Raw genomic sequence first — 25558 nt, 5'->3', positions numbered from 1 at the left:
AAAAATGACTGCCTTTGTGACTTCATCACTCTTGAACCACCTGACCGATCTCAATCAAATTTTCAACATACATGAGTTTAAGGGCAGGATTGCTTTAGACTATTCAGTTTGACACTCCAACGTAGGGGAGGGGGAGGGAGAGGTAAATTTCAAAATGATCAAAAATGTCCGATGTTAATGTTTAATCCATAGTTTTCGGGGTCGATGAGAGAAAGAGTGACACTTCTAATGCTGTTTTGAATCCAAGTTCAACCCTGATAGTTGGGGAGGGGGAAGGTACAACGTAGGGGAGGGGATAAACATTTAAAAATGATCGAAAATGACTAATATTAGTGTCGAATCCATAGTTTCATGAGTAGCTGAGATTAACACTGACAATTCTGATGCCGTGTGTGGCAGCAAGCAGAAGGGGGAGGGGGAGCTATATATAATAATGATCGAAAATGATCAATATTAGTGTCTAATCCATAGTTTTCGGGATCATTCAGATGACATTTCCGATCCGGTTTAAATCTAAAATCAGCCCCGTCGCTTGGGGGAGGGGAAGAAAGAGATACATAAAAATGATCGAAAATGGCCATTATCTGTGTCGAATTTATAGTTTTCTGAATCCCTTAGATGAACAATGGTACTTTCGATTCCGTTTAAATTCAAATTCAAACCCACAACTTGGGGGAGGAAGAGATATTTAAAAATCATCGAAAATAACCGATATTAGTGCTGAATCCACATTTTTTGAGGTCGCTGAGATGAACGGTGATACTTTCGATGCAATGGCCCGCAACATGGGGGTGGGAGAAATATATATATGTATGTATATAAATGGTCAAAAATGGCAGATACTACTGTTGAATCTATAGTTCTTGCGGTCGTCGAAATGAACAGTGACACTTGTGATGCTGTTTAAGTCCATTTTGAGCCCTGACACTTGGGGGATGAGGAGGGATGACATACATTAAAATGATCCAATTTTTTTTTTTTTTACATTGCTAGCTAAGGCTAGCTACCTCTGAGAGGGTTACGCCCTCTTTTAGGGAAGTGATTTGGAAGGATTGTTGGTTTTTAGGGCGGTGGTTGGTCTAAGTGCTTTATTTATTTATTTCATAGCAGTAATGGTCATAAGAAACTTTGCGTTCCTTAACATTAGGTGGAGAGATAAACATAAATACATCTATTTAACATAAAACATACATACATAGGTGTTATGAAAGTAGATGAACAGTGATTTACAAAATATTAAATGAGGAACACTAAATAATATACAATAAACACGATAAGGAGAATAGTAGATAAGTGATAGTAATGTAATATTATATTTATATAATTGATGAGGATGAAGTATGAGATGAGGTGCAATCACAGGACAACACATAGGAAAATGTTAGCGGACGAATGCAGTTATCTTCTTGCCTAGGGGGACTCTAGGCTATGATGAGAGACATGATGAACCCAAGTTAGTATGATAAATTTACTGTGCATGAAATGATGGAAAAATGAGAGGTAAATGAGCATGAGTGACGTGATCATTCAGAAGCAAGAGTGAGGGATCATCAGGAGGAAGAGTGTAATGGTATAACGTAAACAAAAGAGATAATGGAGTGTGAAGATAACGGGTAGGTGTAGAATGCAGTGCTAAATAGTGCATTGTGTCGAAAAGTAGTGGATGGTGGATTTGAAATCGGCGGCGTATGTATGAGAGTCGAAGGGATTCGAGATGGTACTGCAGGGCGGGAAAAGTAATGCGCTGATATAATTCTCGTGTGGGGCTAGGTAATGTGATGCGATAAGCAATTCGGAAGGCATGGCGTTCGAGAATAAGAAGTTTGTGGTAGAATTTTTCTGATGCGGCAATCCAAGCTGTGAAACCATAGGTGAGAGTAGGGCGAAGAAAGACTTTGTAGGTGTTCAAGACTGTGTTTGATTTGAGACCCCAGGTGGTTCCTGCGAGACGTTTAAGCAGGTTGAGACGATTGTAAGCTTTTGTTGAAATTGTTTTAAGGTGTTGCATCCAGGTGAGGTGTGTATCAAACGTAATGCCTAAGTATGTGACTGCTTTTGTAGCTTGCAGAGGAACCTGGTCTACGTGGAGAGATAGACAACGTCGATTTCTGCGGACTTTGCTTGTTTTCTTTGGTGGAATGAAGATGATAGCCTGCGTTTTTGTAGCATTGATGGTGAGTTTCCAGTGGCGGCACCAAAGGCAGAAGTCAGAGATGGCTGTTTGTAAGATCCTATTGATATGCTGGATGGATGTTCCTAGAGCAAGAAAAGCAGTATCATCTGCATACTGGAAAGAATAAATGTTGTCAGGGAGGTGTGGCATGTCAGCAACAAACAGAATGTATAACAAAGGTGAAAGGGCAGAACCCTGTGGAACTCCTGACAGTAAAAAGATGGGATGAGACAAATGTTCGTTAATGGCAACATAGGTGATACGACCGGAGAGGAAGTTGAAGATAAGTCGTATGTATGCTGGAGGAAGTTGGAGCCTGATCAGTTTATAAATAAGACCGAGATGCCACACTTTATCGAAAGCTTTCTCAAGATCGAATAGGACTAAACATGATGGTTTCACTCTATTATAATGCGTAGTGATAAGGGTTGTGAGACGTAAGAGTTGATCGTTGATGGAGAAACAAGGACGGAAGCCTGCTTGAGCGAGAGGAATAATATTTCTGGTGTTGAGGTAAGTATGAAGCCGTTTAACGAGAATGCGTTCGAGAATTTTGCTAAATGTGCTTGTGAGCTGGATTGGCCTGTAAGAGGAGATCTCATGAGGGGGCTTATGTGGCTTTGGAAACATAAGAGTTTTAGATGTTTTCCAGGGTAGAGGAAAGTATCCTGTACGCAATACGAAGGTAAAGATATTGGCAATGAGGATGAGTATTGTAGGTGGACACTCTCTGATCTGGCGATAGGTAATATTATCAAAGCCAGGCGCTGTGTTTCGTTTACATTTGATAGTGTTTGTGACCTCTTCAACAGTGATAGATGAAGTAATAGCTTGGTTTACACTAAGTTCATGCATGGTGTTGGGTTGCAAGAATGCAGAGGTGTCAGCACTGTCTGCAACATGGGGTGTAGTTCCAGGGGGCGGTGGAGTGAAGATGTTCTGCAGATGGTCTGCGAAAGCATTTGCCTTCTCCGTATCTGTTTGAGCAGCAGAATTGCCGATCAGAATTGGGTATGGTGTTTTTGTGAATTTGCCGCACAAAGCGTTAAACTTTTTCCAGAATTTAGTAGGATGACTGGTGGTAGACAGGGTATTGCAGGTTTTAACCCAACAACGAAGTTTATATGCCTGGATGTAGTTGCGCACAGTTCTTTGCAATTGGTGATGATGGAGTAGGGCTTCAGGATTTCTGGTGTGAATGTAATCTCGATAGAGTTGACGAGAGCGTGAGATCATAGTCAGATAATGTGGGGGCAGGCGAGGTAGATATGGTATATTTTTGCTAGTGGGAATGAAGAGAGTGCTAGCTTCCTGTATGGTTTGAGTAAGTGTATCAACTGTGGTGTATAGATCGTCTTCTGTAGTGGGGGATGACAGGTGTTCGGTGCGTTGAGCGAGGTAAGAGCGATAGCTGATCCAGTTGGCTTTATCAAATCGAAAACAGGTACGGGAAGGCAGTTGCGAGCGAGATGTTGCAGAAGAATGGAAGTTTATGGTGAGTTTAACAGGAGCGTGATCACTACCTAGTGTATCAAGTACTGCAATGCTGCTATGGGTTAGGAGATTGCTAGATGTTATAACAATGTCAGGTGTGGTATTTGACTCTGGGCGAGTAGGTTTGGGCAACTGATGAATAGTTCCAGTAGTGTGTGTGGTGATAAAAGCTGCAAAATTGGTACGATCGAGATCGGAGCGACTATGCATATTGAAATCTGCCATGATGATGTAATGGCGATAGGAGTTTGAAATGTGCTGTACAAATTGTAGTGGAAGAGGATGCCCAGGCCGGATGTAGATAGTAGCAACAGTAATGATAATAGATTTGAAATACACAGTGGTAATGATGTATTCGGGTAACGGAGTAAGAGCACAGTAGAACTGGCGATAAGGCAAATGAGGAGAAAATCCAATCGCTACACCCCCATTAGCTCGCTGTGCAGGCAGGAGATTGTCAGCGCGTAGAATTGTATATCCCGGTAGGCGACATGAAGTTGATTTGGTTAGAAATGTTTCATTGAGGAGAAAAACTGTGATATGCTCCTCTAGTAACAGAGTTTCAAACAGTAGTTTGTTCTTTGAAAAGGATCTGATGTTCAAATATAGAAAGTTAAGTGCCATGATGAAAATTTAACTGGTTGGAGTTGTTGGAGATGCATGGAAATGTACTGAAGTCCCAGAATATGTTGCGGTGAAGTGAATGTGAAATGTTGCCTTGGCTGCAAGTGTGATTTGCTGTAAAATGTGTGGACGGATGAAAGGGTGGATATTCTGTAGTGCAAGAGTGAGAAAGGTGAGAAGTTGATTTACGGTAACTGGAGTATCTACTGTAGGCGTGGTGGGGGGAGTAATGGACGTTACACGTAATGGGACAACCAATTCAGGATGTTGCGGCGTTGGTTCCGGTTTCGCTTTACATTTGTAACTATATGTAGGGTGGTTGTCTGGACATGTAGCGCATTTTGCCGGCTGATGCAAATTAGTACATAGGCGTGTAGAATGTGGTCCTGCACAGTAGCCACATTTGAAATCATTCTTACATTCAGCTGTACTATGGGTGTTATATGCCTGACAACGTTCGCAACGTACTGGTAATGGTGCCATTGAACGTGATGGTTCAACTCTATGTTTCCGATTGTATATGTAAGCTCCATGAGCAAGCAGGTCGTCTATTGTCTCCTGATGGGGGGTAAGAATGCGAACCATGAAAGTTGGCCCACGGTCATTGCGGATTCTAAGAACTTTGGAAATGGTGAAACCATCCAGTTTGAGTTCATCGTGAACTTCCTCGTCCGTGTAAGACGGGTCGACTCCGCGGATGACAACAGAAAGTTGGGACGGCCTCCGAGGTGGAGGGGGCTGCTTTCGAGTCGAAGTGTTAAGATGAGTGATTTCGGCTTGTGCCCCGAAGGTATCGATAGGAACTTTGTTCCGGATCGTGTTATATAGATCAGGATCAGATGTTTTAAGGATGTAGCCGTTTCTGGTGTGCACGATTTCCTTGATGGAAGCACGTGGAAGGTATTTCCTGAGCTGAAGAGCAACAAATTTCTCATTTGAGAACTTGGGATCATAATTACGAAGAAGGATGGAAAATGTTGTTGGAACAGTTGGAAGAGTAGAAGCTGCTGGTGCGTTTCCCGTATCCATGGCGTCATTATCAGAGTATTCCGTGTGATGCTTTTTCTTTGGAGGAGAGTCTTGGACTCGGGCGGCATAACTACTCTTGGATTGAGGTGACCTGGATCGAACTGAAGCAGAAGATGCAACGGATGTGCCGGAAGTTTGAGAGTCTCTCCGTTGACGAGAGCCTGAAGTGCTTTGTTGTGATTTTGATGGTCCCTTCCGTGGCCCCACCTTCGTGGGACAAACGGATGGTCCATCAACAACAGAAGGTAAATTTTGATGTCGACCGTTTGTTCGTTTGCCAGGTTTCGTGAAAGAGTCCGCCATAGTGAGATCTATCCAGTGGGCTAATGCCCAGAAAACGAAGACAATACGATAGTGTGAATATGATGAGATGTAATATAATGTGATGATATGATAGCAAGGTTGGACTACCCGTTTGGATAGTAGTCCAGGTAAGACAGTTCTCCTATTAATGCAGTGACACTGTACACCCTTGGCTGAGATAAGTCTGATGAACAGTGTCCTGAAAAAACGCGGAGAAAAGCCCAGGAATAGGAGTGGGAAGGTTTTTTCAAAAAATCGTCACCGTTCTAGGTGGGTGGCGCTTCAGAGGCAAACCTCTGGAAAAGTATGAAATGATCCAAAACTAGCAATATGAGTGTGTATTTAAATTATTTATTTCAACCCAGCGAAGCAGGTAATATATGCTAGTATTTTATAAATCAGTTCTTCCTCTCTTGCCATAATGAATAGCTTAAAATATTGTTTTATTCTTCCTTATATGTTCTCAATGTATCATCCATTTGTGTTTATTATGAGCTGATGACGCTAGTTGTCCTTACAAGGTTGCAATATTAGTACATCCGCGCGTCTGGCGGTCCACATGATAACTATTGAACGAAAGCATATTTTTGAATTCTTCTCTTTCATGTTATGGACAGCCCGAGCGATTATCTCTAATAGAGTTAATCCGCTAATATCTTCATTGGGAACGGTAACTTTAACAGTGGCTATAATTATCTCATAAACGGATTTATGTGCTTATATTAGAATTTCCTTTTAGTTTTTTTCGAGGTGTTAAGTTTTTGTCTTGAGCTTAAAAGTCTTCGTGAGGTTAACATTTTTAATTCTTGATTTTTTGCTAAAACTCAAGAAATATTGGTGAGATTAAAACCTCTTATACTTGGAATATGAGAAGTCATATAAAGATTAGAGTACTGTTGTTGTTTTAATTGATGGCATGGATGTTCTTCAGGTACGGGCACTCTTGTAAAAAAAAAAAAAAAAAAACTCAACAATGCCACTTTTATCCTATTGTTGTCTAATTTGCAAATGTCAACATGGAAGTACAGCAACCCAGTGGTCCACCAGAAAGTTACTTTCTAGGGGATATAAGTGCTCTAATAAATACCTGCACATGGAAAAGTGAAAAGATGTTAAAAAGAAGACAAAGAGAATAGTGAGTCATGTGGATTGTTTATATTCAGATTATGTGGCTTTTGCCAGAGGCTCTCAATTCAGCCTTTCTGCTCTTATTGTTCCCAGGATACTTTGCAGTCGGTGACGTCACGTGGATGTATCGCCACGGATGTTATAAAATAGAGGATCTGCCCATATCACAAAATCGTGAAGCCATACGTATCTTATGATTGGTGATTTTCTTACCTGTAAAAGGTTATTTCGAGTAATTTCTTCTCATTCCTATTTGTACACCAATATGTGCAGCATGTAACCATTGTATAATACAGTATAAATCTGAAGCAACGTCTGAATCTAAGTCTGAACGCATAAATCTGAATCTTAAATAAAAATAAACAACAGATACACTACATGTCTACATATGTTTTGAGCAAACGTAAATGGCAGTCATTTAGTTGCCTAATAGGATGAAGATACGAGCTCGTACATATGGGCAGATCCTCTATTTTGTAGCGTCCTTGGGTAACGCGAGGTATCGTTCAAGAGAACAAGTAAAATACTGCATACGCAAAAATTCCTCCACAAAATGTCACGGACAGGGAGACAATCAAAACCCTAGACTCGAATTGAGGCTACCTGTTATTTTATATACCTTGGTTTTTGCTGAGATGTGTTAAGTATTGTTCATGGTTCTATATTTTATAAATATGTTTTTGTTTATATCATTTTTAATTGAAATTATAGATTTACTAAGGTATATATTCGTATTTACAACTTGGTAGTGATTTGGTTTGGTGGAAGATTATATATATATATGTGGGAAAATTTATATGTAGTTAGGCCTAACTAATAAGCCTAAAATTATAGAAACCGATACGGTTAAAATGTATATTGCAGCACCTACCATAATAAGTAATCTTAGTTGTAACAGGTCTCCACTCACATGTCAGTATTTACCCCCTCCCCCGACAGTAAAAGGGAGTTCTGGTGTATCACTCGGTTCAAGTATACTGAAAAGTCTTAAAATGCAGATTTAAAACTTTTTAGGTAGTAGTTTCTCTACTGACACTGACTGATCTGACGTAATGCCCAATACCTTAATGGCATTCTCTTGCAAATGTACAATTGTCTGCACAAGCTACATTACTTCACATATCTCCTAAAATAACAATATAGCACCTGTGCTAAGAGCCCCTGGTCAGGCACGTAGCCAGGATTTCGTGAAGGAGGGGGGATCCGTGACATGAAATACGGTGGTCATCACACCAGTTGCTCGATCATTCTAAACTATTTTACTGGAACATATATTTGTTCATTTAGCCAGGATTTCGTAACGAGGCGGTGGGAGGGGGCGTGACATGAAATTCTGAGTGCCCAGGAGCTTGATCTATCTAAATTACTTTACTGTCAACATATATTGGTTTGTTAGGACAATAAAATGAGGATATGTTAGTAAATATTTTAAAGCAAACTATGAAGAAATCTCGAGTAAAATAATAAAAAATTACGTTTTGAAACGTTACGACCAAGCTCGAGTAACGTATTCACAATATTTACGTCCTTCCTCTGTTTATTCAAATATAACCATTTTCCTTTCATTATGACCTCAACTATTATAAAAAGTACATACTCAATAATGTCTTGTAAAATATTTTATAATATCTGCGTTCCTTTCTCTGCTGACTCAAACGTTAACATAACTTTCTTTCCACATAAATTTTCGTTTTTATCATTCCGTCAACTACTGTCTGTTCCAAATGACAGGTTAAAGGAGCAGTAGAAACCTGTTTCTGAAATAACATGTTTGATACTGCAAGGATGTGATGAAAATTTATGATAAAAAATGTTCACGCTGTTACACAACGACACTATTCTTACGGAAGCTTGATATCTCACTGACTAGTAGCAGAAATTCTGAGAATTAAGTAATTTTTCTAGAAATTTCAAATTCTCTGATTCTTACAGGCTATCTCGCTCACCTCTCCACCACGTATTACAAGTAATACATATCTCTTCATAAGAAAGAGTAACCAAAAACTTCCTGTAGTCTCTTATTTTTATTTTTAATGCTGATCCTTGTTTTTCTCATTTCATTTTCTTTCATCCTTCCTTAATTTTTTCATTTTTGGTGTCGACCCCCCGGACTTACCCCCTCTTCGCTACGTGCCTGCTATAATTTATAATTTATACAAATGCAACATTCTCCATTGCCCTGTATTAACAGTAGATTCCTGACTTTGTAAAGATGATAGAATAAACGATATTCTGATATTATTCTATCATCTCCAGAAGCAACACAACCTGAAAGTCTGCAGCTAGTACGAATCCTTGCAGAGGATGTTTGTCCCCCAACTTTCACACAACTTTCACATAAGGAAGGTGGAATTGTTGTAAACAGAATCCTTGTAAAAGATACCTCAATTAAACTGCTGTCCACAATTGAATCAAAATATTAAAATACCTCATTACCCCAAACCAAAATTCTATATAATCAGTGACATCAAAATGCATATTTTGCAGCTATTTTTAAATATGTTTATTTCTGTTTGATTTGCTTTACAGCAGCTGTTTGTACACATCTATGATCTAACCCACTTTCTTTTCATGTACTTTACTAATATATGACATATGTCACACACTCACATAATAGCATTAATGAAATACATTAAAACATGACTTTTTAATCATTTTTCATTGTTACCATAGTGAAGCGTGATAACATTGTGCAAGTCTCTATGGAATATAAGTCATCCAATACATACCTAGTCTCATTAATAATGTATTAATATATAGTTGTTTCGTGTTTACATATTTCCCGATAACTCCAATTGGGCCATATGGTCATGAATTCACATTGTAAATCTTATTTTGGCTGGGGGATAGAATCACATGTAAGGAACAAATAGTAGTCTATAAAATTCACTCACGGGTGTGTGCTTTTTTTATATTTCTATCTATGATTCTTTTACTCTGCATCCATATAATATCATGGTAACCACATATAAAAACTTGATATATAATGTTCGCCGGAATGTTGCAATGTTCGCAGATCATCGTTATCAGAAACAAAACAGTCTCTTGTATTCACTATTCTCATTTCTTGCGAAATAAGAAATTACATCGTAGGGATTAACTTAACACGATCAAGGAAGTAAGTTTCAATAGACATAAGTGCCATGGCCTCTAGCCCCTCTTGTTATATTGAAGATCGGAGTCTCGATTTAATGAACTTAAGTTTACTGAAATATCGTTCACAAAATGCTTGTGTGAATGACAATGTTAACAGGTATTCATAAACAATAAATAGATTTGTGTAAGGAGAGCAGTGTAGATTTTAATTAAACAAACTATGATAACAGAACAGCAAGCACTGTTTGGACCAATTACTTACGGAACACTTCTGAAATGGAAGCACTGAAATCATTCATAGCACTGAAACACTGCTCAGAGAGATTGGCCTCACTTTTCGAAATGTTGACTTCTTTATCTTCTATTGATACCATGTTTTGTGAGATACACATTTGATAGATTTCAGCAGACCAGCTAACCAACTCCTTTGTAAATTCTTCTCTGAGACTTTTTGCTAAGTTACTGAATTTGGCAGCAAACGTCTTTAATTTCTTCCTCAGATCTTCATCCTCAACTCGTGCTAACATTGCTACATTATGAAGTGCTTAATCTGGTATTTCATCACGCACAATTTCATGAAATCTTGTAGGATCTAGGCAACTGGTATCACGAATTAGAACTTTATTTTCCCCAAACCTATTGATTATGATTTGGATAATCTGTCAATAACACCTCTCAATACATCTACACTATATCTATCTGGACCTTCATCTTGCTGTTTGTCTCCAGGCATTCGCTTTCTTGCGTGCTACCCTCTTCTCTTGAAACTTTCATGCAATCCTCACATCACTCAGTATCTCACTGTCTTCCCAGATATCGTCAATACAAGCATTTATTTCTTCTAAACTTAGTTAATGAAGTTACGCGAAACTTGCAATACGATGAATACGAAAGAGAATTTTATTCCGCAACAATGTACGTATACTTGTTATACTAGGCATTAATGGCGTATTTCACTTCAGTACGATAGTGAATTTCGCAATGTTTACGTTGGACAATACGAAGATTTTAGTGTTGTGCACCGCAGCTTCAAGACGACAATAATAATAATAATAATAATAATAATAATAATAATAATAATAATAATAATAATAATAATAATAATAATAATAATATAATACGTAAACATTAACTTACGTGGTAGGTACTGCTTCGAGATTATTGAAGTCCGTACTCTCCGCATTAAGGTTAACTTCCATAGTCAGTCATGCAGTGATGTTCAAGCCGCAAAATAAACATCTCTGCAACCATTTGCAGGTGGTATTTCACTAAAATTCACTTTATTCAAATATCCTCCACAGTTATTAGAATCACCTTGTCCAAAAAGTTTAGTCTCAGCTCACACTCGCTAATAATAATTAAAATTGTGAAAGCCTTAAGCGCTCATAATAATGAAAGCCGTAAGTAAAACTTCGTCGGGATCGTACATGAATAAATTAGATTAACGTATTTGCTAGAGTGGAATCTGTGAATTGAATAAATCAAAGTCACAGTTGGGAATCGCACATTATACTGTACAACGTATATGAAAACTATAATTTATATATTCTGGAAACTTTATCGGGATAACACATGCAAGTTCGTTGGAATCGTAATACAGCAAATTATGGATACCTTAAAATATCAAAAATGAGGCGGAAATGTGAAAACCAATAATAACATGGTTCATAATCTCGAATTTACATGTCCTGAGACTGAAGTATTCTTTCACGGCAAAAGCAACGTTGGTCAACAAAATTTAACTTTCTTTGGGGGCATGAAATTACCTGTTGCTTATAGTTTCATAGCTCCTGGAAACGAAACTGAACTAACGTAAGTTTTGTCCTGTACCCAACAATATAAAAATAATGCTAGTAATAAATTTTCAGAATTTCACCTTAATTAATTTAGCTTCATTGTTAGTACATAATTATCTTCGTAATACTTTTGAATGATACACCAGAATAATATCTCACGATCCATAATTTTGGGCAAGTTCACGGAAATTGGATAAATTTGCTTGAAATATATTTTCTTTACTAAGATCAGGGCACTGTTCGAGCCCCAATGTGGCTATACGTATACAAAATGTAGATAAACATCATTATGTACATGTTTCAGACTATATATTTGCCAATTTTCATTGAAGTCTAGTTCATAGATGTGTGTATTTTTCGTAATATATTGAGACATTTTTAAATATAAAATATGCACTTAATGAGTTACTGGTTGTAACTTCATTGTGATAGGTTCATAGTTTGTACGAGATTGTCTTTAGAATAATGTAGGCTTTCGAATTATACCCAACGCATGCGTAACGACTTATAAATGAGAGAGAACTTCGGTACAATTCCAGAAAATTTTCTTCATAGTTAATTTTACTTTAGGTAGACATCCTATTGGGACCCCGTTTCAGTTACTCCGAAATTTTCTTCACGTTTTTGGTTACATATTTGTCAATTTGCATTAAAAGACGATTAGAAGTTACGAAGATCTAGTAAGTTTTCGAACCAAAGTGTATATTGTGAATATGACTTCAAAGGAAGAGAAAAGAGAAAAGGAGGGTAGAAAGTTAGTGAGGTTATGTGTAACACTGGTTGCGTAAAAACATGCCAGCGTAATTAAGGACATGTAAGTATTGTCAAATGAAAACATCTTATTCCAACCACATGTTGATCAGCTTATTTTAAAAGAGATAAGCTCTCGTCTTAAATTAATATATATTATTAAGACAGCGAGCCGTTGGGAACAGGTATGACGTAGTAGCTTTGAGAAGGTGAGTTGTAGAAATTAGAAAATAACATCGTAGCAATTTTTATAAATTAAACTGAGTCCTCCATCCAGACAGCAGCTGTGATGCTTTCCTCCAATCTCCTGTCTAGACAAGAGAATAGTGTATTTCTCATACGATTAGTGGTTAGTCGGGAAGCGCATAAATCCACTACTAATTTTCTAATGGAGAGAGGAGAGGAGTATGATTTAGTCACTCAGAACATATACTCTTTCTTCTGACAGGCCGTAAATAACCATTCATTGGATACCTAACGTAAGTGTGGGAAAATCCACGTCAGAGATAATCAAACCTGAGGTATCTATTAAGTGTGAACATCCAAAACTATGTTAGTAGACTGAAACTGGTATTTTTCTATTAATTACATGTAGTCAGATCGTAAGAGCAACTGTTTATCGGTAGGCTGTACTTCAACCCTCAATCATGTTTCGATTCAGATAATTGAGTCCATAAATATTTTCTTATTAATATTCAATGATTTAGTGTCTTCAAACATGCGTGACGACTCAAATTTCAATAACAGTTTATTAATTAGGTAATGTAAAGGAAAGTCACAATAAGCAACACAAAGTCTAGTTATATGCCGCGAACAACATGTTCGAATTTTTTATTAATAGTATACAAAGTATGCTTCTCATATTATCAATCGATATTCATTAATATCATTAAGTAGTCATTACAACTCGATCCTTAACATGAAAGTCCCGAAGTGTTCGTACTTGATATAATAATATTACTATAACAGGGGATGTGTTGCAAGGATTAGAAAGAGAGGGGGACTGGGGAAAATAAGTACAAAAATGATGAAAAATGACTATGAATAAACGCTGAATAATATTTATAACACTGCTTAACATTGATATGTCTTCGTCTTGCTAGACTCTAATCACTCATGTCGAGAAAAACTAGTACAAATTTATGAATCAAAAACTGACTATGGCGTTGCTGAAAATGGCGAAGTAACGAGAAAATTTCTACTATTTTTTAGAAGTTCGTTAAACTGGAATAGTTTCTTGAGCGAGGCATCAGAATTTTCTAAGTGACAAACTAAGTAAAAATTAAAGAAAAATCAATGGAAATCAAGAAAACTACGTAGGAGAAAATCTCAAGTGGTGCATGATACTGGCTGTGCATGATTTTGATTTGATTTATTGACGTATAACACAACAGGCACAGGGCTAATTACAGTGTTACATTTTATATACGTTATACAGATTATATAGGTTAATAAAGCTATTGGTAATAATTATATTTGTCTTACAGAATTAATAGACTTCTTAAAACTACTTACATCCATTGCCATGTCTAAGTGTGAGAAATGGATTAATTCCTAAATAAAGCCGAAGTCCACATCCAACAAAGCTTCAATAAAATCAAGAAAAATATATACCGCTAAGCGTCAACTGCCCTAAAGCGGAAAGAGAAGCAGTATTGGCCTAGAAGACCAATTCGTGAGAGTCCTGTTTAGCTATGGTGATGTCGTCAGAAACGCAGAAAGGGAGAAACATTTGATTAATTCCATTACTCAACTTTCTGAATAAGAATTTTGCTTGCTCGTACGAGAGACTAAGTTCAGCTTTCAAACCGAAGATATGGAAGCTAAAAATGTCTACCTTCAAAAGCCGAATATGCACAAACACATCGCGTCCAACTTTAACTAAGTTTACATGTCGGAGTAAGTACCTGACTCAGGAAGGGAGAAAGTAGAAACCTTTTGAATCCTTAAGACATTTCACCACAGGGTCAGAAGCATCTGGGTTTGTAACCTCGGTTTCCGTTTCCATTTCTGGGTTTTAACTACAAAGAAAGGAGTCCCATCTCACGGAGTCAGTGGTTTACAGCGGATAGAGATGTATAGTCAGTGACAAAAGTTCTTTCCATTTGTAATGTTTGTTTTGCGAATAACGGTGGCATGGCTGGAACGTACAGAAAATTGGATTCTTTTTAATTTACTGAAAACTGTACTCAAATTGTCCTTCCATTCTGAAGTTATTTGCGAAACTAATTTCATCAAATGAAATAACTTTTGGACAACTATCTAGTTAGATCTTGTCTAAATCAGATCTTGAAGCAAGCTCAAGCAACAGGGAGAGGTATCAAAACATTAAAAAACAGATCAATTCCTATTACTCAGTTTGGCTAAATCATTAACCTGAGGTGCCTGAAATTTGTTCAAAATGTAGTACAGACGTCATAGATTCAAATGGTCTGATTCAAAGTTCGTATTTCAGTTCAGATTCATCTAAAATTAATTAATTAATTAATTAATTACAGGATTCTTTTCCGATTTTGTCATGATGTTCTCATTATTTTCAGCACTATAATCTACTTAACTACATTTACTGATCCAAATTTGGACACAGAATTCTGTTTTATCATTTGCAAAAACTCATTTTTGAACACAAAATAATACCAAAAGAACCTTGATTTGTCTTACAGTCGAGCTAGAGTCCTCTCATCAATTTTAAACATACTGTTTCCGCATCATGCTTGGGGCAGAATTAACTGTGAACTATGGGCTTAATAAGGACATAATCACATGATCGTTCAAGAGAGTTAACCCAAATGCCAGAGGTGGGAACTTTCACGCATTTTTCTCTGATTAATTATCTAAGATACTAATTTATTTTGAGTAATATTTCATTCTTTTTCCTATGCTACTTTTCTCTTCATGACAAGAATTCAGAAAAACATATATCTATGTGGCCGTCAATAGATTTTGGACTTTTGTCAGCTGCTACAGTCGTGTGTAAGGAATTTAGGAAAGAGCCTAAATTCCTGTTCTTTTACATCAGTGATCCTGGCTTCGATGAAATGACGACTACATGCGAAATTCACAAGCAGCAATGTATTTCTTGAAAGCGATGTTAACTTAAAATTAACATTACAAGGTAACTTATATCGGACGGTGTTTCAAACACAAGTAAAGTTTGGCACATCATCACTTTCTGGTATTTCTATTTATAATTACAATGACCCGTTGGAAATATATTTAAAGTTCATAATAGTGCAATATAGGACTAGATACATGTAAAAGAATTCCTAGTTCATTGATTTACTTTAGGTTTCTCCTGTAGATGTCTAAGGTATGAAAAAAATACCCTCGCTCACTTTTTATCGCTCTTCGTTGCTCCTCTCTCTCAATAATAAAAACTTCCATAAAAAATATTGTCTTTCGTACGAAAACTTACATAACTCCTAATTGTTTTGCAATGTATGTTTGCAAGTATGAACTTAAGACAAGGATTTTTTTTGAGTAAACTTAGTGCAGTTAACAAAAACCTTGCCGAAACTAAAATACATCTTTTTAAAAGGTAACTTCGGAATTTTTTTGAATTTCTTTCCCATTTTTTTGATCATTGCAGATGCATTGGGTATTATTTTAAAGACAATGACGTATAAACTATGCATTTGTGATAATGGTACGATCAGAAGCTTATTAAGTACAATTTTCATATTTCAAAATGTTACAATATATTTCGAAAAGCTTTTTGAGCTTCACATCAACAAAGTATACTTAAATGAAACTTAGCAGGAATATGGTTCAAAACATATAATAATGTTTAGGTGCATTTGGTATAAGTATCTCATATTGAGTCCTCCAAGGGTACCCACATTGCTAAAGAACATATATTTTCTTCCCTAAAATTGTGGATCTGAGGTGTCATTGATTCAAAATTACAAATTATTCCGAAGATTTTGATGTATTAACCACGAATATAAGATAATTAGGGTAGGAACAGAAGTTTCATATGCGAAAATAAAAAATTTCCTTTATGAGAACATTAATTTCAAAAGGGTAATACTGATACTGGTATTCGTTCTCAATTGTAGGGTACAAGGTTAAATTCAGATTCGTCTTCAAGTGGTAGAAAACTATCAGAAACACCCAGTTTTATGCACACAGATAAATCACCGTCGACCAATGTAATTGGTACTGTACTGAGAAAAGTTTCCTTTAACAAGTTCCACCAAAATGAATCCATATTGATTCATCAAAAAGTATGTCATAATACAATGTCATTTCGGCTTGTTTCTGCATTACACACACACACAGAGAGAGAGAGAGAGAGAGAGAGAGAGAGAGAGAGAGAATGCTGCGCATATCATGGACAAAAACAAAAAGGAATGAAGGCATACTAAAAGAAGCTAATGAAGGACGACAGATCATGAAGCTAATAGGAAAAAGAGGAAACAGCATGCTGGGCCATCTTATTCGGCACTCCGATTGAATCACCGTGCTCATAGAGGGAAATGCGAAAGGAAAACAAGGAAGTGGAAGACCACTTATAGAATATATACATGCAGCTACGAAGAAGAGAACTTCTCATATATATGTTAGGGTTTCTATCAATTGACCCAAGCGTACGATTTTTGAAAAGAAAATGTATACTAAATTTTTTCTTATTTCTATTTCCTCTTTATTTTCCCTCTTCTTTTTTTTTAAGTTGTTGCTGTTCTTTTCCTTACTTCTATTCAAATCCAAAGCTTTGAGCGACCTCCTGGAGTTCATAAAAGCTTTCAACGGCCAAAGGAATAAAAATAACAAGATCACTCGTATAAGCATAATTCATGTTTTTCTTTTCAGCTTCTTTTGTACATCCTCCATTGCTTCTTATTCAATTTGTGGTTGATCTGTGACCTGTTTCAACCTACAACATTCTCTCTCTCTCCCTTTTCAATACCTTGTTTCTGATAAAACTACATCACAGTTAAAAGAAGAAAGAAAGTAAAAGAAAAATAGAAGTGGGATCACTACAGCAAAGGTTTTGAACTGAAAGTTCGCTGATTTCTACTTTTTGTTTTCAATTGACCCTTTCTTTATTCATTTTTTCTCCAAAAAATTTATTTTCAATGCTAAAGTTTTCTGTCAATAGATCAATGCAGTGATCATCTTTCACCATTTTCTGTGATTCTTATTGGTCAAAAGGTCTTTTCGACAAGGCATCTTTCCATCTTTCTACGTCTCTTTTGTCTACTGACTTTTTTCTCTCTGTCTGTCTCGCTTGCTTGTTGTACGTACGTATGTGTGTGTGTGTTATTTTTTTTTACTACCTTAGGCTATATTTTTGTTAGAAAGTTGTTAGGTTTACGAGCTCCGAAAGTGAGAAATTTGACAAGGGCATCTAAAGAACATCAAAGGCTTTCAATCTTTGTAAGGAATTCTTTTTTTTTTATATATAATATTATTGTTGTTGTTGTCGTTTGGATATTTCCTTTTTTTTATTATTTCCATTCGTTTTTAACTTTTGTTACCCATTTTTCCTTCCAATTCTTCTTTATATGCTTGTCTTCCTATCCATTTTTCTTTTCATTTCTATTGTTAATAGTTTTTCCTTATTTTTAAAGATTTTTATTTTTATCTTTTCTTTTCATTTCTTTCTTTTCTTTGCTTTTCTTTTTGGAAAATCTAGATAGTTACTGAGCTAAACTTTCTGGAGACAAGTTTAATTTAAGGGTTGTTTTCCAGTAGTGTGGAGGAGGTGCCCCACAAGATTGTGACAACTTTCTGTAAAAGTTTCCCAACGGTTTATCTTGCTTCTTTACGTTTTCTAGTTTACATAAACAACAGACACTCATAATGACATTTAAGAAAAATTCCCATATTCGTATATGTACTATAAGTATATTCATATGTACGAATCTAATGTATTTTGTTATACCGGGTACATCATACGCTCTTTAATTGATTCTTTTGTCTTTCATCAGCAGCGAAGCAATATCTCGTATAAAACATCTCTAACATCTCTAGTTTATGATTCAATCTGAGCTAGTATAACACATCCTATACTCTCCCGTCCGGAATCAAACCCGAGATCTCGTGCACCAAAGACACACGTGCTAACCACTTAAAGGAAAATTAAAAAAAAAAGTTCCACTAAGCTGGAAAATAAAACGAAATATTTTATTTTAACGTCGCATGGTTATTCGTTTTAGGCTAAAGAAAACGGGTAAATAATAAAAGTGAATGATTGAGAAATTAAGTTTTGCGTTCTCTCACGGAAATTCGAACCCGCAATCATATTTAACCAAGGTAGAAGCACTCTCTACTACACCAACGTTAAAGAGTATTCTACTAAATTTTATTACTAAAGAAGCCCGAGTTAGAGGGTATCTCTATAAAGAAACTAGATTTCCTCAAAGTGTAGTATATTCAAAATTAACTTGCTCCTTCAAGATTTGTCCGGAAAGTAGTAGGATTGATTTTTTAAAAATAGTTATTCACAATTTTTACATATCGATTTAATAGTTTTCAAAATATGCCTCTTCTGTATCAACACAGCGCTTCCAGCGATTCTGCCAATCACTGAAGACTCCCTGGAACTCAAAAACTAGAACGCTCTTCAGCTCCCTCAATACGGCTTCTTGAATGTCCGTGAATAGGGTGTGCTGCTGTCCTTTCATGACCCTCTTCAGTCGGTAGAAGAGATAGTAGTCTGCATTAGCGACACCTGGGCTGTAGGGTGGCTGGAGAGTCTGTGTGATGCCATGTCTGGTAAGGAAGTCCACGGCAGTAAAAGCGGTATAGCTTGGCGCATTGTCATGTTGAAGCTTCCATTTATCCAGCGATTGCTAGAACGGACGCCGGCAACTCATTTTCTGAGTCTTTTAAGTACTTCCACATAGAATGCAGCATTCGTCGTCTGACCAGGCGGTACAGACTCTCTGTGAACCACTCCTTTGCAGTAAAAAAAGATTATAAACATCAATTTCATTTTCTACTTGCTCATGCGGGCTTTTTAAAAGATCACTCCCATAAGCAGTCTTGACCATGTCATGGGACTCATTCGCAGTTTTACCCACTTTGGCGCAAAACTTCACCGCGTAACATATATTTCTGTGGTATATGAATTTCAAAGAATGTGTATTCATTGGCAGTTATTCACTTGATTTCAGCTCTCTCCTAAGATAACAGCCCGATAGACGTGTCGCTTACAGCAATATATGAAAACGCTACAGATTCCCCAGTGAAAGGATTTAATCGTACATGTTATCGGTGCACATGTGAAAGAAACACATATTTGTATACTACCACAATTCATACGCACTGTGTAATATAAAGTAATACTTGTTCTTATTACTAAATTCCCTCTGGTAGTAGATCCTATGTATTTTACTATTCCAATATGATACATTATTAAGTTTCCTGATTAATGAGTTAAATGGAAGTTTATCACCTCGACTGTTTGTCCCTTTATGATTAAAAAACAATAGTAGACAAATATTCCCATTAAAGAAACCACAAAATAAAAACAATATTTAAAAAGTGAAAAACATGAAATGAATAAATTCTAAAAAAAGCTCGTTAAAATCTATATAAATAAAAATGAAAATGGATTTGTTTGCTACTTGATAACTCTTGAACCACCCAACCGTTCTCGTTCAAATTTTTAACGTAGATGATGCTTGGGTCTGGGAGTGTTTTGCTCATTTCACTTTAACGGTGTAACATTTAATGTCCAATCCATAGCTCTCGGAGTCGCTGAAATAAACAGTGACACTTCCGGTGCCGTTGACATCCAAATTCTGCCCTAAAACTTGGGGAAGGGGAGGAATATATACAGGGTGGTCCTAATATAAGTATTCACCGCTGCATTGATCAAGTATAATATTCTAGTTTATTGGTTTATTTGCTTCGGCTCTTCTGAGCTTAAAATATAAGTAATAACACATTAAGAACAAATAATAAAGAAACTATGTATACCCGACGGATAACAATAAGAAATGATATAAAATGCAATGAGCTGATCAGTATAATACTGTATAACTACTTTGTGCCACAGATAGATAGATAGATACATACATATAAATGATCGAAAATGACCGATATGGTACCGAATCCATAGTTTTCAGAGTCGCTGAGATGAACAGTGATACTTCCGATGCCGAATACTCAGTGTGGCGAGATATTCTTCTTAATAAAGCTAGGTACTGCCACGCATTAAAAAGGTACGTGCGAGATGAGGTTGTCCAGTACACAAGCGTGCCGAAATAACTTCGTTTCGGCGATTAATACGCAATAACGCCTGTCAATTTCCCAAGATATTCTTTATTAGATTCTTGCAGTTATTTTAGTCTCTGAACTTGTTCATCTTCTGATCCCGATACCTTCATATCACGAGCTTGAAAAACAAACTGCAACGAGTGAAGATTAAGAATGAATCTTGATCATATCAAGAGATGTAACCACAAATATAAAAGTCAACCGAAATTTTAATTGTTGCAGGTTGCCTATTGGACTTAAAATTAAGAAAATGATGATGAAAAAAAGAAGAGTAATGTCATGCACTATTTATTTGTTTATTTATTGCGAGTTTGTCGATATTCTCAATTTCTTCTTAACTAGTTTATTAGTTAATGACATACAGAGTTTGTCCGGGAAGTAGTAGCACTGATTTTCCTCTCCAAAACGTGGTAAAGGAGGGGAATGCTACTGCGCTTGTTGGGTAGTTGTGGAGTCTTAGCTACCAGCACACCAGTCTCCAGTTGACTCCAGGCCTTCACGGAGTTAAAATAGATTTTAAGGTGAACTCCTTTCAAGGTGCCTTGTAATCTCCACAATGACTCTTTTCGTAGAGCAGAAGTGTGTTTTTTTGTTTGTACACATGTAAGATGAATGCTATTATTCAGTGTACCATTGTACAGATCAGTGGCATTCAACTTGATATGCGCGAAGACATTTTAGGTTCTGTATGTACATCCGCTATAAATAGAGGAGCTGGTATGCAGAAAGGAAGTTCAGCCATCTCATTAACGAATGAGAAACACTTGAGTTCGTAATACAATATTTGTTATATGCTAGCTGTAACTTAGTTCTATTCAACTCATAGCATTATTTTCATGTTTGTAGTCAAACTGGGTTATTTAATAAGTAATACATCCTATGATTTATTTTTGATGGAGGTAGCTATTTGAATTATGGATAGCGTAAATCCTAGGGTATACTCTTAATAGAAAAAATATTGTTATGGTTACGCTGAAACAAAACATTACTACTGGTCTAGATCAAATTACTTTTTACTAATAATTATTTTAATTAGTACCAACGAGAAGTGTGGTGCATTCTATTTTACCAGGTTTCTAACATGTCTTCATCTTTTGCAAAGTTCCAAGTATCGAAAGTTTGAAAACCATAAGCGATACATCAGAACAAACATTCAGTACTTCTTCGTACTTACTGAAGATAATATAAAACCAAATTATTTTAGGTTTACGGAGAAAATTAAATATTCAAATACCTTCTCTTCTAACCTGTCATCATGTACTAATACCCTAGCAGCGGTTGCATTATGACACTTAAACGAAGTTTCCCCAACAAAGTGTCCGAGAATGTGTTCCGTTCGAGTATTCCAAACTAGTTTCCCTGTGTAGTCGGTAACCATATGACGAGCGCCGTAACTTAGATCTTTTTCTGGGCAAGCAAGCATTAATACACTTATTTGGGTCCCCTATAAACAGTTTTTTTTCTAATTATTGGGCCCCTCTTTCCATCTTTATCTCACTCTTTATGGGCCCCCCGGATTCTGTGGGTCCTCCCCTCACGGCAAGGTCTGTGAGGCTGTTACTTCGCCCCTGGGCCCGTTCCATACATGACCAATTATATTAAGGGGACAATATTGGCAAATCTCAAAGCCATACGAATAAATATTATTTGTAGGGCCCCTAATAATAGACATTTTATTTACTGAAATGGACCCACGATTCATTTTTATTTCATTTACCTTTTGTGTGCTGTTTTGTTTATGTAATGTAGTGAACCTGTTTGATGCTTCGTTTATAATTTCATGTTCGTATCGTATATGGAGTAAGAAAATTTTGTTTTAAATTGGGCCTCCCTAGAACGATAACGAGCTGCCCTGGGAGGGCAGTTGCCCCTCTTTGCCCCCACAAGTTACGGCCCTGCATATGACTGCAATTATAACTTCTTTTGAATAGGATATTTAAAAGAAAATGCAGCCATGCAATCCAAAAGGATCATGTTGTTGTGCTCTTCTTTGAAATAGAAACTGAATCATACTGTATTTATGCTACTCATTTTAAATTACTTTTCTTTTGCAATTGAAAATAACGAAACATGAATCTTAAGTGTACAAGAAAAAATGTCAATATAATAATTTAAAAAAATAATTTAATTACATTTATAAAAAGCAGACAACATGCTTCGTCTCATGACACTTCGCACTCTACCATACTCCTATAGGCTAGTTAAATTTAAATATAGTTCTTAAAACTATCACGGGAATACAGTTAATAAAATGAATATTACATAAACAATAAAAAATATATGATTTATTTTGAGTGGTAAGAAAGCTCTTCCTCGCTGACCTAGTATGTTTGCTTGTCACCTTGCGTACATGGTATTTGATTTGATTTCCAGTGGAAAGATTTGAACTCATTTAGGTTATTTGGACTCTTAAACTGTATGTCTACATCTCATACTAGTTCAGTAGTGAAAAGAGACGCTAAGCTTGAACTGTAGCCAGCTATTTTTATTTATTTATTTATTTATTTATTTAGAGAGATGAATACTACAAGAAAATGCACCCATTTACAGTATTCACAAAAACAGATAAACGTAATAACAGTAGAATAAACAAACAAGTGATATTTTTTTATTGACCAGTTAATAATTGATTCTGAAACTTAAAGAATTTAATATATTTTTAAATTTAGTGAAGGATATTCTGACATATATCAGTACTTGGATATATATCAATATACATATCATATACCAATACTTGGATCAACCACACAAAGTTTGTTGTAGAGGTCACACATGCTCCAAATAGGTGAGCTTTCAATCATATTTTGTTTTTAATGTTCTGCAGCGAAATAAGCCAGCTTTTAAACGTCTTCTAATATTGGGAACTTCAAATTTCAGAAGTTCAAGTAATTGCAACACTTGGATTTTGTTGTTTAAAATTTTATATAGAAGGCAGAGTAACCTAACTTTTCTTCTGCTGTCGATTGATACAATGTTCAGTTCTTTAATTAAACATTGATATGTTTCAAATTTAGGATATACGTCTATTTCCTTCTAATTAAGCAATGAAAAAGAATAGAATTGTTCCATATATTCAGTTTTATTCTTTGTTTTAAATTACTTTTATACTTCAGAAATTCATATGTCATTACAAATTACAAATCCCAAGGCAAAGTTCAGTTTTTAACATTTTCGAAATATTTGCTGTTAAGAGAGCGAAAGTACTATGGAAATGTTTATAAAAAGTAAATTAAGTAACTAGAGAAGGAATTTACAAACACGAAAATTTTCGTTATACAGTTATCGTTTGTAGTTATCTATTAAAAGATATAATTAATAAATAAAAAAGAAGATACAAATTCAGCATTGTTCAGTGGTTGAGATAAAGATTGTAGACGCAGTTGCAATAAGGAGTACCTAGTAATATCTAATTACAGATTAGCACGTATCATTCACTTTACTAGAACCTTTGAATGTTAATTACAAGAGTCTAAAAATATATACATAACACTTTTTGCAAATCTGTATATGTAATGCTCTATCACCAGAGAGAAAGGTGGGTACAATTTTTTGAGTAATTGGTCCTAAGTCATATAATGCTCTCTCTCACTTGTGTTTACCGGATAAGACATACGAGATATCTTTTAGAGCAATTGAAAGATATGATGGTATCACATTATTGTAATAACGAATGGAATTCCATGACATTCGACAGGATAAGTATCAGACAGTTCGGCAGTTTGCTCTCGCTTTAAGAAAACAGACTTCATACTGTAACTGAATGTTATGCTTGGATCACGCACTTACGAACTAGTTCGGATTTAGTGTACGAAATGAGATAGCAAAAAGAAAACATTTAACAGACCGTAAACTGTCATTCCAATAAGCTGTTGAAGTAATCTGTTCAGTGGAGCAGAGGAACGCACAGTTGAATGATTTTCGGTTCAATCAGCCGGGAGCATATGCATTTTAGAAGACATACTAGAGAAAATAACAAAAACAGTGTAAACATCAGCAGATACTTTATCGTCCACTCATCAAAGTTGTAGACAGAAGATGGCAACTAGAAAGTGTTAAAGATGAAATAAAATTCACACAAAGAGTTTGTAAGTTCTTTATATGTGTACATAATGAGAAGGCTCTTTTAGAAGATAGAATTAATAAATACAGAAGAAGATACTGACTCGGTACTTTTAGTGGTTCAGATAAACGGAAACGTAGAGTTTTTTTTCTATAACACTTATCAAATTGGTATACGAACAGGTATTAAATAAGAAAATAGGTAATTAATAAAAGGAAACCCTAAACACATGACTCCTGTAGGGGTTTCACCAAGGGAACATAAACTCTGTAGCGAATACACCATTGTCACGAACACTTCGATGCATGCGTGTACATACTACTTCTAGTAAAACAATTAGAGTATTTAAGTATATTGAAAAACTAAACTAACAACAGTAAATATATAATAGTTTGTGAGTAAATAAATCGAACATGTTTTAACACGTACAAGTATTCCGAAGAGCTAAAGTCCCTTCAAGAATCCATGGTTGGACAATTGCCCGCTTGCACCACCCTGCGGGTGACTACGGTGAAGATATTGCATTTTATCCTTTTCTATTAAACTGCTAATACAAACCTCTATGAGTTTTCAAATATTTTGAGAAATCTGTAGAAATAATGCGGCAATGATAAAATTTAAAAACCGCTTTGATTTCCTCTGTTACTACAATTGTTCTTGTGTTCTTGAAATCACATGGTATATTTCGTTTCCTTTCTTATACACAGCGAAAACAAAACAAAACAAACAAAAACGCAAAGTAAATGAATCTGCCTTTAAAATCCTATCGAACCATCTGCTCTCTTCTCGACGCTTTGGCGCCGCTTGGATCCCAAAGGCAGCATCAGTCCGAGTGACAAATGAAATATCTCGCTCCCCTGGGATCAAGACTACACT

The sequence above is a fragment of the Thermobia domestica genome, chromosome 2 (genome assembly GCF_964235325.1).
Source record: "Thermobia domestica chromosome 2, izTheDome1.hap1.1, whole genome shotgun sequence".
NCBI lineage: Eukaryota > Metazoa > Arthropoda > Insecta > Zygentoma > Lepismatidae > Thermobia > Thermobia domestica.
Note: the sequence above shows the minus strand (reverse complement) of the source record.